General features: G+C 34.0%; 1 protein-coding gene across 1 annotated transcript in view; it reads right to left on the reverse strand.

The window, feature by feature from the left end:
• Positions 1–10,145, reverse strand: part of LOC129233138 (serine proteinase stubble-like) — a 72,472-nt gene extending 62,327 nt beyond the window's left edge. The window contains exon 1 of the mRNA XM_054867201.1: positions 10,062–10,145. The gene's annotated coding sequence lies outside the window, so the exon portion shown is untranslated. The remainder of the gene's footprint in view (positions 1–10,061) is intronic.
• Between the last annotated feature and the right edge of the window lie 4,825 nt (positions 10,146–14,970).

The raw sequence follows: 14,970 nt of genomic DNA on the forward strand, positions 1-14,970 counted from the left end.
GCGTTCGACGAGCACGACTGGTAGCGACCGGTTAGTTAATCACGTGACAGCAAATGATCACGTGCTCCAATCAACCAATCAACTGCTTAGAATGGTAACCGATGCGGTAACCGGTTGATCATAGAACGCCGCGGTTAATAACTGGTTACTTACCGGTCGACCGGTGAGGTTCGTCGAACGCAACCTAAGATGAAGGGATAATTACAACAACAACTTAATCGACTTTTAAGGAGTGTTGAAAAATAAGAGAGCAGTAGCTGAAAGTTTGAAAACAATTTCTGTTTGTTGATAAAAACAGTAGTAACAAGGGAATGATTCTATTGCTATATTTTTATTTATCGTTTGAGAAATATTTTTTTCGGTTATGTGCATAATTTCATAACCATGTTTTGGCAACGTTTCAAGTGAATATGTTTTTTTTAGAATAAAGAAACTATTTGCAACTTCAGCGCTCGAATACCCAACTTTGCTTTCATTTACATAACTGCCAAAAAAACTAAAACATTGCGTTCCACGTGTGTCTGTTGACGTAAACATAGGCAATTTGTTATGAGTATTTATTGACGCATTCGATGTGTCTTGGATTTCTTTCAGCAATAGAAAGTGTTTTGTCCCTTAATGGTATTCTCAAGCTCCTCAAAATAATGTTAGTCTTTATTATTTCCCTCTAAACAAAGGTTTATTTACATGAAAGATTTATAGTGTTCATATGGCTACAATAAAAATGTAGTTTCATCAAGAATTGATAAATTTCGAATTTAACATCGTGGAAATGGCTGCTTAGGACTACGAAATTTGTACTAATTTCTAACGTTTAGTAATACTTCTTGAATTCTCATTTCTTTTTACATGGGCCAGAATATCCACAAGACTTTGAAAATTGATTTAAAAAGAATAAAACAAAAAAGTCATGCATACAAACAAAAATTACTATGTTTATTAGCATTTTCTATGCTACGGCGCGCGTTTGTTTTACCTTTTTCATCCGCCATTAGACGGTGGCTGCAGCGCCCCCTATAGTTTGTTGGAGTTGCGAATTAAAAACAAGTATGAGATTGTACTGAACCACGTTGATGGAAGAATAATTACAACAACAATTGAATCGAGCTTTAAATAATGTTGAAGAATAAGAGAGCAGTGACTGAAAGTATGAAAATGAATCTTGTTTATTGATAAAAATAATAGTAACGATTCTATTGTTGCATTTATATTTATTGTTTGAAAAAATATATTTATTTTCACTATTGTTCGTTATTTTATAATAGTGGTTTGGCAACGGTTCCAGTTGCCATGTTTTTTTAGAAACAGAGACGATTAAAAACGAGTTGTTTTGAGATTTTACTGAACCATGCTGATGGAAGAATAATTACAACAACAATTTAATCGAGTTTTCAGAAATGTTGAAGAATAAGAGAGCAGTAGCTGAGAAAGTTTGAAAACAATTCTTGTTTATCAATAAAATTATAGTAAAAAGTGAATTATTCTGTTGCAACATTTTTATTTATCGTTTGAGAGAAATTTATTTTCAGCTATGTGCGTAATTTCATAACCATTTTTACTTCTTTTTACAAAAAAGAAAGTATTGAATTCGCGAAAAAATCTTCACTCAAAATTCGACCTTCATTTCCATTTCGCTCACCCCCAAATTAATGTTAAGTTTTTTTTTTTCGACCCGACCGCACGTATATATGTACCTAAAAACGTATAGACGCCCGAAATATCCATTTTGACGTTTCCCGAGTTAATAACAAAGAGTTTTCTCGTGACGTCTGTATGTACGTATGTATGTGCGTATGTATGTCGCATAACTCAAGAATGGTATGTCCTAGAAAGTTGAAATTTGGTACGTAGACTCCTAGTGGGGTCTAGTTGTGCACCTCTCTTTTTGATTGTATTCAGGTCTTTCTAAAGGGGTCTTTTGCCCCTTTTGGGGGGGGGGAATTCATTCTTAATTTCGATACAAACTCGAGTGGTGTTATAATTTATAGGACACTTGGCGATTTATCGCCAGTCTTTTGGTCGTCAAGTTTTGTCGCCAACTTGGCAACAAATTTGGCGATTTTTTTTTTGAGCAATCACGATTGCTTATTGCTTTCATTTGACTGTTTTGATGTCCTTTGATTTTATTTTCCCACCGCCACCCTCCGCACCATCACCGTCGACCGGCTCCTCACGATGCTGCTCCTCTAGCAAAAGCCGTCTCCAGGTTAAATCCATGTCCTGCACACAGGCGTATACATACACACCTACAAACACACGCACACATACACACAAGCATACACACACACCTACACACAACTACCCACACATTCATGCCTGCACACACACAAACACATATGCCTACACACACATACACATACCCCGCTCCCACGAACACATATGCCTACACACACATACACATACCTCCCCTCCCCATACACACACCTTCACACAACTACCCACACACTTATACCAGCACACAGACACAAACACACATGCCTACACACACATACACATACCCCGCTCCCACGAACACATATGCCTACACACACATACACATACCTCCCCTCCCCATACACACACCTACACACAACTACCCACACACTTATACCAGCACACACACACAAACACACATGCCTACACACACATACACATACCCCTACACACAAACACACCTACCCCACACATAAACACACACGCTTACATACACACACTCGTGATTGCGAAAAACATAATTTGAATTCAAGATGCCAAAAATTCAAATTAATTCTTTTTAATTTTTTTTAATCTGATTTTAATGTGGCCATTGTTGGTGATATTTAGAGAGTTAACTCTTGAATCACATTAAAATTGCAATGATGGGGAAATGACATTTAATTGGTGTAAAAGGAAGTCACGTGATGCACACATCAGCTCGTTTTGGCAACGGTTCCAGTTACTATGCTTTTTACTTCCTTTTACAAAAAAGGAAGTATCGTATTCGCGAAAAAATTTTCACTCAAAATTCGGCCCTCATTTCCACTTCACTCACCCCCAAATGAATGTTGAGTTTTTTTTTCGACCCGACCACACGTACATATGTACCCAAGAACGTACAGACACGCGAAATATCCATTTTGACGATTCACGAGTTAATTACAGCGAATTTTCTCGTGACGTCTGAATGTACGTATGTATCGGCGTGTGTGCGTATCTACGGATGTATGTCGCATAACTCAAGAACGGTATGTCCTAGAAAGTAGAAATTTGGTACGTAGACTCCTAGTGGGGTCTAGTTGTAAACCTCCGCTTTTGGTTGCATTCGGGTGCTTCTAAAGGGGTCTTTTGCCCCTTTTTGGGGGGAAATCATTGTTAATTTCGATGTAAACTCACGTGGTGTTATCATTTGGCAAACACTTGGCGATATATCGCCAGTATTTTTGGTCGCCGTCTTGTCGCCAACTTGGTGACAAATTTGGCGATTTTTTCTTCTTTTTTTTTTTGAGCAATCACGATTGCTTATTGTTCTCACTTGACTGTTTTTGGCGTTCCTTTGATTTTTCCCACCGCCACCCTCCGCAGCATCACCGTCGACAGGCTCCTCTAACGAAAGGTCTCCAGGTTGCATCAATATCCTACACTTACACGCATACATACACACACCTGCACAGACACACACACACACACACATATACATATATACACCTACACAAACACATGCACACACACATACAAAGACATACACACACGCATACATACAGACATCCACACATACACACGCATACGCACAACTACCTACACATTCATGCCTGCACACATACACATACCCCCCCCACACACACATTCATACACACAACTACCCACACACCTATGCCAGCACACAGACACAAACACAGGTGCCTAAACACACATACACATAACCCCTACACACAAACACATACCCCCACATACAAACACGTCTACATACACACACTCGTGATTGCGAAAAATATAATTTGAATTCAAGATGTCAAAATTCAAATTATTTATTATTATTTTTTAAAATCTGGTTTTAATTTGGCCTCTGTTGGTGATATTTAGAGAGTAAAGAATTGAATCACATTAAAACTGCCAATAATGGGAAAATGACATTAAATTGGAGTAAAAGGAAGTCATGTGATGCACAAATCAGCTCGTTTTAGAATACAGACAGAATTAAAAACGAGTTGTTATGAGGTTTCAATGAACCACGTTGACGGAAGAATAATTACAACAATTTAGTTGAAGAATATAAGAGAGAGCAGTAGCTGAAAGTTTGAAAAAAATTCTTGTTTATTAATAAAAATAATAGCAACAAGTGAATTATTCAATAGCAACATTTTTATTTATTGTTTGAGAAACATTTATTTTCAATTACGTAAGTTATTTTAAAACCATGTTCTGCTAACGGTTCCAGTTACCATTTTTTTTAGAATACAAAAACAATTAAAAACGAGTTGTTTTGAGATTTTACTGAACCACATTGGTAGAAGAATAATTACAACAACAATTTAATCCACTTTTAAGGAATGTTGATGAATAAGAGAGAGCAGTAGCTGAAAGTTAGAAAACAGTTCTTGTTTATTGATAAAAATAATAGAAACAAGTGAATTATTCAATAGCAACATTTTTATTTATTGTTTGAGAAACATTTATTTTCAATTACGTAAGTTATTTTATAACCATGCTCTGCTAACGGTTCCAGTTACTATGTTTTTTTTTTTTTTTTAGAATACAGAAACGATAAAAAACGAGTTTTGAGATTTTACTGAACCACGTTGATGGAAGAATAAATACAATAACAATTTAATCTACTTTTAAAGAATGTTGAAGAATAACGGAGCAATAGCTGAAAGTTTAATAAAAATAAAAGTAACAAGTAAAATATTCTATTGTTACATTTTTATTTATCGTTTGAGAAAAATTTATTTCCACTTACATAAGTTATTTTATAACCATGTTTTAGCAACAGCTTAAGTTTCCATGTTTTTTTTAGAATACAAAAACAATTAAAAACGAGTTGTTTTGAGACTTTACTGAACCACGTTGATTGAAGAATATTTACAACAACAATTTAATCGACTTTTAAGGAATGTTGAAGAATAACAGAGCAATAGCTGAAAGAGTTTAATAAAAATAAATGTAACAACTGAAACATTCTATTGCTACATTTTTATTTATCGTTTGAGAAATGTTTATTTCCAGTTACATACGTTATTTTACAACCATGTTTTGGCAACAGGTTCAGTTACTATGTTTTTTTAGAATACAGAAACGATAAAAAACGAGTTTTGGGACTTTACTGAACCACGTTGATGGAAGAATAATTACAACAACAATTTAATCTACTTTTAAGGAATGTTGAATAATAACAGAGCAGTAGCTGAAAGTTTAATAAAAATAAAAATAACAAGTGAAACATTCTATTGCTACATTTTTATTTATCGTTTGAGAAATATTTATTTCCAGTTACATACGTTATTTTACAACCATGTTTTGGCAACAGGTTCAGTTACCATGTTTTTTTTTTAGAATACAGAAACAATTATAAACGAGTTGTTTTGTGATTTTACTGAACCACGTTGGTGGAAGAATAATTACAACAACAATTTAATCGACTTTTAAGGAATGTTGAAGAATAACAGAGCAGTAGCTGAAAGTTTAATAAAAATGAAAGTAACAAGTAAAATATTCTTCTGTTACATTTTTATTTATCGTTTGAGAAATATTTATTTCCAGTTACATGCGTTATTTTACAACCATGTTTTGGCAACAGGTTCAGTTGCCATGTTTTTTTTTAAATACAAAAACAATTAAAAACGAGTTGTTTTGAGACTTTACTGAACCACGTTGATTGAAGAATATTTACAACAACAATTTAATCGACTTTTAAGGAATGTTGAAGAATAACAGAGCAGTAGCTGAAAGTTTACTAAAAATAAAAGTAACAAGTAAAATATTCTATTCTACATTTTTATTTATCGTTTGAGAAATGTTTATTTCCAGTTACATACGTTATTTTACAACCATGTTTTGGCAACAGGTTCAATTACCATGTTTTTTTTTAGAATACAGAATGAATTAAAAACGAGTTGTTTTGAGATTTTACTGAGACACGTTGATAGAAGAATAATTACAACAACAATTTAATCGACTTTTAAGGAATGTTGAAGAATAGAGAGCAGTAGCTGAAAGAGTTTAATAAAAATAAAAGTAACAACTGAAACATTCTATTGCTACATTTTTATTTATCGTTTGAGAAATATTTATTTCCAGTTACATACGTCATTCGCAACTCCAATAAACTATAGGGGGCGCTGCAGTCAGTCTAATGGCGGATGGAAAATATAAAACAAACAAATGCCGCAACTTATAACTGGCTTTGACGCTTAGTGAATGACAGTAATTTTTCATCGTATTTGTTTCTTTTCTATTCTTCTGAAATTACTTTACACCAAAAACTGTCTTAAGCCTGTAATTAACCCCAAAGAAAACACGTGGAATGGAATGTTTTACCTTTTTCTTGAGTGTTGTTAGTCACCGCAAGGTAGCGTATTCAAGTTCTGAAGTTGCGATTTTTATAACCATGTTTTGGGAACGGGCTCAGTGACACCGTTTTTTTAGAATAAGAAAACGATTAAAAGCGAGTTATATATGAGATTTTACTGAATCATGTTGATTTAATAAATACAAAAACAACATTGACTTTTAAGAAATGTTGATGAAGAAGGAGAGCAGTAGCTGAAAGTCGAATAATAAAAAATAAATAAGTAAATAACAAGAAAAATATTCTATTGCTGCATTTTTATTTAGTGTTCGAGAAATATTTATTTTCAGTTACATAAGTCATTTTATTACCATGTTTTGGCAACGGATCCAGTTACTATGTTTTTTTTAAATAGAATACAGAAACAATTAAAAACGAGTTGTAATGAAATGTTACTGAACCACGCTGATGGAGGAATAATTACAACAACAATTTAATCGGTTTTTGAGAAATGTTGAAGAATTAGAGAGCAGTAGCTATAAGTTTGAAAACAATTCTTTTCTACTAATAAAAATAATAGAAACAAAAGTGAATTGTTCTATTGCTACATTTTTATTTATCGGTCGAAATATTTATTTTCAGTTACAAACATTATTTTATAACCATGTTTTGTCGACGGTTTTAGTTGCCATGTTTTTTTAGAATACAGAAACAATTAAAATCGAGTTGTTTTAAAAACAACTTTGACGGAAGAATAAATACAAAAACAACTTAATCTACTTTTAAGAAATGTAGAAAAATAAGGGAGCAGTAGCTGAAAATTAGAAAACAGTTCTTGTTTATTGATAAAAATAATAGAAACAAGTGAATTATTCTATTGCTGCATTTTTATTTATCGTTTGAGATATATTTATTTTCATTTATATACGCTATTCGCCACTCCAATAAACTGTAGCGGGAGCTTCAGCCACTGTCTGATGGCGGGTGAAAAAGGTAAAACAAACAAATGACGTAACTTAGAACTTACTTTGACGCTTAGTGACTGACAGTCATTTTTCATCGTGTTTGTGGGAAGCTTTCTTTTCTATTCCTCTGAAATTACATTACACCGCTAACTGTCTGAAGCCTGTAATTTACCCCAAAGAAAACACGTGGAACGGAATGTTTTACCTTTTTCGATAGTATTGTTGATCACCGCAAGATAGCGTATTCGAACTCTGGAGTTGCGAATTTTATGACCATTTGTTGTGGCAATAGTTCCAATTGCCATGATTTTTTAGAATACTGAAACAATTAAAAACGAGTTGCGATGAGATTTTACAGAACCAGGTTGATAAAAGAATAATTACAACAATTATTCAATCGATTTTTAAGAAATGCTGAAGAATAAGAGAGCAGAAGCTGAAAGTATGAAAACAATTCTTGTTTATTGATAAAAATAATAGTAACACTTGAATTATTCTGTCGCTACATTTTTAATTATCGTTTGAAAAATATTTATTTTTACTTGTATACGTATTTTATAACCATGTTTTGGCAACGGTTCCAGTAACAACGTTTTTTCTTAGAATACAGAAACCATTAAAAACGAGTTGATATGAGATTTTACTGAATCATGTTGATGGAAGAGTAATTACAACAACAATTTAATCGACTTTTAAGGAATGCTGAAGAATAGGAGAGCAGTAGCTGAAAGTTTGATAAAAATAAAAGTAACAAGTGAAATATTTTATTGCTACATTTTTATTCATCGTTTGAGAAATATTTACTTCCAGTTACAAACGTTATTTTACAATCATGTTTTGGCAACGATTAAAACTACCATGTTTTCTTTTTTTTTTTTTTTAGAATACAGAAACTATTAAAAACGAGTTGTTTTGAGATTTTACTGAGACACAATGGTGGAAGAATAATTACAACAACAATTTAATCAAATTTAAGGAATGTTGAAGAATAAGAGAGCAGTAGTTTTAAGTTTGATAAAAATAAAAGTAACAAGTGAAATATTCTATTGATACCTTTTTATTTATCGTTTGAGAAATATTCATTTCCGTTTTTATAACCATGTTTTGGCAACAGGTCCAGTGACAACGTTTTTTTAGAATATAAAAACGATTAAAATCGAGTTGCGATGAGATTTCACTGAACCATGTTGATGGAAGACTAATTATACTACAACAACAATTTAATCGACTTTCAGAAAGTTTGAAAATAATTCTTTTTAATTGATAAAAATAATAGTAACAAGTGAATTATTCTAATGCTACATTTTAAATTATCGTTTGTAGAAATATTTATTTTCTGTTATCCACGTTATTTTACAACCATGTTTTGGCAACGGTTCCAGTTACCATATTTTTTTTTAGAATACAGAAACAATTAAAAACGAGTTGTTTTGAGATTTTACTGAGACACGTTGGTGGAAGAATAGTTACAACAACAATTTAATCGAATTTAAGGAATGTTGAAGAATAAGAGAAAGCAGAAACTGAAAGTTAGAAAACAATTCTTGTTTATTGATAAAAATAATATAAACAAGTGAATTGTTCTATTGCTGTATTTTTATTTATCGTTTGAGAAATATTTATTTTCACTAGCGCAACCAGAAATACCTTCTGAAGGGCGTGTTTTGATCAAAAACTTCTTCGGAGGTTTTTTTTTTTTTTTTTTGATCAAAACATCCCTTCCATATGCATAAACTACTGTATTAGAATTTTCATTTGTGTTAAAACCAATGACTCTGGGGGGTGTTTTCACACCCCCCAAACCCCCTTGCTGTGCCACTGCTTATTTCCAGAATTTACGTTATTTTATATCCATGCTTTGGCAACAGTTACAATGACTATGTTTTTTACAGAAACAATGAAACAGAACAGTTAAGTTTAAACAGAATACAGAAAGCAAAACAATTAAAAACGAGTTGCGTTGAGATTTTACTGAACCATGTAGATGGAAGAATAATTATACTACAACAACAATTTAATCGACTTTCAGAAAGTTTGAAAATAATTCTTGTTTATTGATAAAAATAATAGTAACAAGTGAATTATTCTAATGCTACATTTTTATTTATCGTTTGAGAAATATTTATTTTCTGTCATGCACGTTATTTTGCAACCATGTTTTGGCAACGGTTCAGTTGCCATATTTTTTTTTAGAATACAAAAACAATACAGATCGAGTTGTTTTGATAAACAGTTCGTGGTTCAGTAAAATATCATAACGAGTTGCGTTGAGATTTTACTGAACCACGTTGATGGAAGAATAATTATATTACAACAACAATTTAATCGACTTTCAGAAAGTTTGAAAATAATTCTTGTTTACTGATAAGAATAATAGTAACAAGTGCACTATGCTACATTTTTATTTATCGTTTGAGAAATATTTATTTTCTGTCATGCACGTTATTTTGCAACCATGTTTTGGCAACGGTACCAGTAACAACTTTTTTTTTAGAATACAGAAACAATTAAAAACGAGTTGATATGAGATTTTACTGAACCACGTTGATGGAAGAACAATTACAACAACAATTCAATCGAGTTCAGAGAAGTGTCGTAGAATAGGAGCTGAAAGTGTGAAAACAATTCCTCACCTTTAACCGGTTCGAGTGCGCATTCCGTGTCCGTCCAGCGACAACCTGTGGATCTCTATTCCACTTTCCCCACTGAGTCCTCTCTCCCTCTCTCTCGAAAGAGCAACAGGTTTGCGACCTTGGCGACCGGGTGCAATCAAGGAACGCGTCACACGAAGACGGAAAAGGGTGCGTGGGAAGAATTCGAGAGGACAACTCAGTGGCGTAACTCTGGGGGGCGAAGGGGGGAGGTAAACGCTTCGTGAATGATACTTGGATTCGTTTCTAGAGGGAGGGGGGGGGGGGGTAAACGTTTTGTGAATGATACTTGCATTCGTTTCTAGAGGGAGGGGGAGGGGGGGGGTAAACGTTTTGTGAATGATACCTGGATTCGTTTTTAGAGGGGGGGGGGGGGGGTAAACGATTTGTGAATGATACTTGGATTCGTTTCTAGAGGGAGGGGGGGGGGTAAACGTTTTGTGAATGATACTTGGATTCGTTTTTAGAGGGAGGGGGGGGTAAACGATTTGTGAATGATACTTGGATTCGTTTTAGAGGGGGGGGGGTAAACGTTTTGTGAATGATACTTGGATTCGTTTCTAGAGGGAGGGGGGGGGGTAAACGTTTTGTGAATGATACCTGGATTAGTTTCTAGAGGGAGGGGGGGGGGGTAAACGTTTTGTGAATGATACTTGGATTCGTTTTTAGAGGGAGGGGGGGGGTAAACGATTTGTGAATGATACTTGGATTCGTTTTAGAGGGGGGGGGGGGTAAACGTTTTGTGAATGATACCTGGATTAGTTTCTAGAGAGGGGAGGGGGGTAAACGTTTTGTGAATGATACTTGGATTCGTTTTTAGAGGGAGGGGGGGGGGGTAAACGATTTGTGAATGATACTTGGATTCGTTTCTAGAGGGAGGGGGGGGGGGGTAAACGTTTTGTGAATGATACTTGGATTCGTTTTTAGAGGGAGGGGGGGGGGTAAACGATTTGTGAATGATACTTGGATTCGTTTTAGAGGGGGGGGGGTAAACGTTTTGTGAATGATACTTGGATTCGTTTCTAGAGGGAGGGGGGGTAAACGTTTTGTGAATGATACCTGGATTAGTTTCTAGAGGGAGGGGGGGGGGGGTAAACGTTTTGTGAATGATACTTGGATTCGTTTTAGAGGGGGGGGGGGTAAACGATTTGTGAATGATACTTGGATTCGTTTTAGAGGGGGGGGGGGTAAACGTTTTGTGAATGATACCTGGATTAGTTTCTAGAGAGGGGAGGGGGTAAACGTTTTGTGAATGATACTTGGATTCGTTTTTAGAGGGAGGGGGGGGGGGTAAACGTTTTGTGAATGATACTTGGATTCGTTTTTAGAGGGAGGGGGGGGGGGGTAAACGATTTGTGAATGATACTTGGATTCGTTTTAGAGGGGGGGGGGTAAACGTTTTGTGAATGATACTTGGATTCGTTTCTAGAGGGAGGGGGGGTAAACGTTTTGTGAATGATACCTGGATTAGTTTCTAGAGGAGGGGGGGGGGCTCTTCTAGTGTTGTGACTGGAACTTGAGTTTGATTATATTCGCTCATTTGAAACATTCGGAGAAGTGGACAGTTTTATGGGGTTACAGCACCTCAAAAATGACGAAACGATCAAAAATTTTTTTATTGCTATATTTCAAAAGTAAAAACTATTCTGAACACAGGGGAAAAGTTTCATTGCTTTAGTTCAAATATTTAAAAAGTTAGGAGTGGTTTTAGGCCATGCTCCCTATATGTTCTTATGCAAAAGAAAAATTTTAAGTTGCTTTTTCTCGATGATGGTTTTTTTTTTGTGTTTTCGTGTCATAAGAATCCCTAAGGATTTTTTTCTATTCAAGATACAGCTTCAAAGTGATACTTTTTGCAATTGCGATAACATATTTGACAAAACTGTGCATTGAATAAGTATTTTACAAATTACTCAAATGTTTAGAGCATGTTAAACCTTTAAAAACCAAATTAAAAAAAAAAACTTCGATTTTTTACGTAATTAATCACAGGAAATTTTCTAATAAACTCATAAGCAAATGAATGCACAATTTTTTAGAGATGATTATAATGATCCTTTAGCAAAAAGCATTTTTTAAATTAGGGCAAAAATAAAAAAGCCTTAGAAATTTTAAAAAATTGAAATTTTCCTCAATTTTTTGAATTTTTTAAAAAAAGGAGGCAATATTTTTAAATTTTGAAAATAAATTATTGATTAAGAAATAAGTATGCATGTTATGCTTTGAAAGAAATATAAAATTTTACTTAAATTAAAAAAATGTTCGAAAGAAGAAATGACCCCTTAAAAGATGAAATGATAAGAAAATGAAAGTAAAATTGGCGCAGACCAATGGTTTTCCTACTGTCCTTACGAACCCCTTTTTAAAATCCGAAAGAAATGGGTGAACTCTTTGCGTAGTACTACCGTGGGAAGATAAGGGGCCATTCATTAATTACGTAGGGATGATTTTGGCAATTTTTAACACCCCCTACACCCATGTAAGGGCACGTAAGATTTTTAAAACTCCTCCCCCAATTCTTACGTAAGATTCCATTTCATTTTTCAAAACAATAAAATGTTGTTAGAAAAGAATCAGTCACTCAAAAACTCCCAGTGTGACGAAAACCAAAGATTTTTATTTTTCAATCGATAAGTTACATTATTTTGTTGTTACCAATTACTTTTTCCCATTATATTATTAGATAAATATCTAATCTTTGCAACAGCATTTATCAAAAGAAAAAAGAAAGGTTTTAAATAATCTTAACAATTGTCTAATGCAGCGATTTTTAAATTGTGTTCGGCGGAACCCCAGGGTTCCCCCCTATTCCAGATCTTTCGAATTTGTCACTTAAAAAATCGATAAAGACACTTTCCCAAAATGAAAAATTAATTTATTTTTACTTTCGTATACTAATCTGAGCTTTTTATTACCCATCAGGGTTAGCAACAACGGGAATAATTTTACTTGTCGCCTGACACTGTGCCTTAAGATTCAACTTCGTAATTTTCTCGCCTATAAACACTTCACTTTGGAAGAAATCCCGGAAGAAGCTAATGACCCCCTAATATCACCAAAGAATGTTTAAAAGTGACTTCGATGTTGAAAAGCTTATGGAAGGACACTCCAAATTCCCTTTCTTGCGTCATCACCAAATATTGCCTAAAAATACGATTTTTTAAATGTAAATTTTAAATATTCTACAATTAATGCTAGCCACTCTCCCAATATCTATGGCAGCAGTTGAAAGCACAGTTTTAAACACTTAACGAGTGAGGATCACTTTAAGTCAGCATAACATACAGTGATATCCAAGTTTCTGATTTATAAATAACTTTAAATATTGTTGTAAAATAAGAGACATTTTAGTTTTTAAGTTTTAAAACTTTTTCTTTGTAATTACTAACACTATTGTAGATAAAACACATCAGTATTTCTTTTCCTAACTAAGAAAATATTTCAGTCATATAACTTAAGTATTAATTCTGAGGTTATGTATCCCCTTTTAAAATACTCAGAATCACAAGTAGGCATAGGCGGCTCGTACGAGGGGGCAATTTCCCTCTCACTTTCAACAGTAAAGGGACCTTGCCCCTCCTCTTTTCTAAGTTCAAAACTAAGGGTCGAATGAAAAACGATAGTGATGATCTATTCACGTGTTTAAGGAAAGAACTGACTTAATAAGTGCTTGTTTTATGATTTTTTCGTAAAAATTAAAATGGAACTTTGATTTTGTAGAACGGAATCTTTTGTCGACATCTGGTTCCGCTTTTTGAGTCCGTTTCTCGAATTTTTGGAAGAAGGTCAATTCATTAATAATGACGTAAAAACTCAACTGCCCAATTTTTGAAGAAAAAAATTAGCTTTCAGGGTGTGTCGCCCACCAAACTGCCGCACCTCCTTTGACCCCCCCCCCCTTTTTTTGGGCACCAGCAACCTATGCAAATAAGAGTGTTTTGGTGTTTTATAATAATAAAAAATAATTCGCAGTTAGCAATAATTACTATGATCTATATAAAGTCAATTTAATTATCAATTTAACGACAAATAGTTAATGTGATAGTCTCTTTGAGATAACAACCTGGGCTCCCTGTCAAACAAAACCTTGACTACGCCACTGCAAACTATTGAACGCAACAATAACCCAACGATTTTTATTCCAATGCCAGCGCGAAAAATGTTTTTCCTTTGCATACGTAATCCTTTGCATACGTTGAGTAGGAAAATATCTATTTGCATAATGTTAGCACAGAGCAACATGGTATTCAAAATGAAATTATTCAAGCCAAGAATTTGACGAACACACCAATTTCTCAATGGGGTTGTTTCCTTAAAATGTGGAGCCAGGAAAAAACTTTTATTTTCCAACAGTTATTTTTTATCAATTTTTTTTAAATGTCCGATTTTGGAATTAAGGCGTGATCTTTATGACGTTCCAAGTGATGCACTTTGGTGCGCTACTCCCGCGTTTCCAGGTTATGATAATTTGCGTTGTGCTATAATGGTATCAGTGAATGGTATTTCATCGCTGTTGATGCCATGTGTAGAAGCGTAAGAAATGAATTTCAATCTGCGCACCCATTAAAATAATCGTTAAAAAATATTAAATTTTTTCAAATTATTTCAAAAATGGTTAAAACCTTAGTTTTTAAGCGTGCTGTTCAGAAAAAAATACTTTTAAAATTCCGTAAACGACCCCATTACTGAAACATCCCCTTTCATCCATTTTATTTTGAGATTAACACACAAAAAGTAAAATTGGAATAAATTATTACTGTTTGGTATTGTGTGTACACATAAAATTCTATGTTTCCAGATATGCAGGAAACATGAGTAAGAGTAGAAATAAGAATGTTTTAAATATTGTCCGTTTTTTCACTAGAAGGCACTTCGCCACGCCTCCTCGAAA

This window comes from Uloborus diversus, unplaced genomic scaffold (genome assembly GCF_026930045.1).
Source record: "Uloborus diversus isolate 005 unplaced genomic scaffold, Udiv.v.3.1 scaffold_18, whole genome shotgun sequence".
Classification (NCBI taxonomy): Eukaryota; Metazoa; Arthropoda; class Arachnida; order Araneae; family Uloboridae; genus Uloborus; species Uloborus diversus.